Source organism: Castor canadensis, chromosome 10 (assembly GCF_047511655.1).
Source record: "Castor canadensis chromosome 10, mCasCan1.hap1v2, whole genome shotgun sequence".
NCBI lineage: Eukaryota > Metazoa > Chordata > Mammalia > Rodentia > Castoridae > Castor > Castor canadensis.
Window position 1 is genome coordinate 38,155,656 of NC_133395.1, and position 2,296 is coordinate 38,157,951.

A 2,296-nucleotide genomic window follows, 5' to 3' on the forward strand; every position below is an offset into this window, starting at 1 on the left:
CATGTTCTCCAGCTCCATCCATTTACTAGAGAATCACAAAATTTCATTCTTCTTTGTGGCTGAATAAAATTCCTTTGTGTATAAATGCCACATTTTCTTAATCCATTAGTCTATAGTACGGCATCTTGGCTATTTCCACAGTTTGGCTATTGTGAATAGTGCTGCAAAAAACATGGGTGTGCAGATGCCTTTCTAATAACCTGAGTCACGTTCCCTCAGGTATATCCCTAGGAGTGGTATTGCTGGATCATATGGGAGATCTATTTTTAGTTTTAAAGAAGCCTCCATATTGTTTTTGCATAGTGGTTGTACTAGTTTACATTCCCACGAGTAGTGTATGAGGGTTCCTTTTTACCCCACATCCTTGCCGACATTTGTTGATGGTGGGGTTCTTAATGGTAGCTATTCTGACAGAATTGAAGTAGAATATTAGTGTGGTTTTAATTTGCATTTCCTTTATGGCCAGAAATGGTGAGCACTTTTTCATGTTTTTTTTTTTTTGGCAATTTGGACTTCTTCCTTTGGAAAAGTTCTGTTTAGTTCAGTTGCCCACTTCTTTATTGATTCATTGATTTTGGGGGACTTTAGTTTTTTGAGCTCCCTGTATGTTCTGGTTATCAGTCCCTTGTCTGATGTATGGCTAGCAAAGATTTTCTTCCATTCTGAGGGTGGCCTCTTCAATTAAGAGACCATTTCTTTCATTGTGCAGAAGCTTTTTAATTACATAAAGTCCCATTTGTCTGTCCTTTCTCTTAGTTGCTAAGCCACTTGAATTCTACTGAGAAAGTCCTTGCCTATGTTTATTGCTTCCAACATTTTCCTTGCTCTTTTCTGTATTGGATTCAAGTTTTCAGGTCTGATATAAAGGTCTTCAATCCACTTTGAGTTGATATTAATACAGGGTGACAGGCATGGATGTAGTTTCTGTTTTCTATGTGCAGATAATCAGCAACATTTGTTGAAGAAGTTATCTTTTCTCCATTGTATGTTTTTTGGCAACTTTGTAAAAAATGAGTTGAGTGTAGCTGCATAGATTCATATCTGGGTCCTCTGTTCTGTTCCACTTGTATTCATGTTTGTTTTTGTGCCAGTACCATGCTGTATTTATTGCTATGGCTCTATAGTATATTTTGAAATTAGGTATTGTGATACCTCCAGTGTTACACTTTTTCCTCAGTATTGCTTTGGCTATTTGTGGTCTTTTATGTTTCCAAATCAACTTTAGGGTAGATTCTGCAGTATTTGTGATGAATATCATTGGAATTCTGATATTGTGTTGTGCATGTAAACCAATTTTGGTGGCATAGCCATTTTTACTGTGCTGATTCTGTCAGTCCATTACCATGGGAGATCTTTTCACCATCTGTAGTCTTTGATTTCCTTCTTCAATGGATTGTAGTTCATGTAGAGGTCATTTACATCCTTTGTTAAGTTTGTTCCTATATGTTTGATTTTTGGGGGAGCTACTGTAAATTGAGTTGTTTTCCTATATTCTTTCTCATTGTGTTCATTGTTGGTGTATAGAAAGATTACTGATTTTTTAAGTTAATTTTTTATTCTAGCATATTGCTGAAGATGACTATGGTGTCTAGGAGTTTTGGGGCATAATTTTTTGGGTCTTTTATATATAGGATCATAAAATGTCTTGTCTTGTCTAATCCATTCACACTGGATGCCACTCCATCTACTTAGATCATTGATTTCTCCACCTTTGTTGCATTCCTACAGCATGTTGAGTCTAGCATATATATTTAGATTTCCACATTGATATTTAATTTGTTGTGTGGCTGCAAATAACATTTTATTATCAATTAAGATATCATGTGTCATTGATATAATATAACAATTCACCTAACATTTAGTTTTTATTATATGTACATATGATATAATAAATATGATAGCCATTTTAGGTGTGCAATTCAATGGCATTAGTTAGATTCAAAAAGCCATCTGGTGTTTACTTTGGCAGCACATATACTAAAATTGGAATGATACAGAGAAGATTAGCATGGTCCCTGAGCAAGGATTACACACAAATTCATGAAGTGCTCTATATTTTTATACACAATATATTCAATAAAATAATAACAGAAAATTATCCAAATATGGAGAAAGTTTTGTCCATTAAGGTACAGGAAGCCTCCAGGACACCAAACAGACTTGACCAAAATACAATCTCCCCAAAGCATATGATCATTAAAGCAACAAGCACAGAGAACAGAGAAAGAATATTGAAGGCTGTAAAACAGAAAAAAACAAATAACATATAAAGGTAAACCCATCAAAATAACAGCAG

At 34.7% G+C, this 2,296-nt stretch overlaps 1 non-coding gene across 1 annotated transcript; it reads left to right on the forward strand.

Annotated features, from left to right (window-relative positions):
* Positions 1-1,953: 1,953 nt before the first annotated feature.
* LOC141413099 (U6 spliceosomal RNA) lies at positions 1,954-2,060 on the forward strand. The gene has a single exon (XR_012437923.1). It is a non-coding gene; the product is annotated as a U6 spliceosomal RNA (small nuclear RNA).
* The last annotated feature ends 236 nt before the right edge of the window (positions 2,061-2,296 follow it).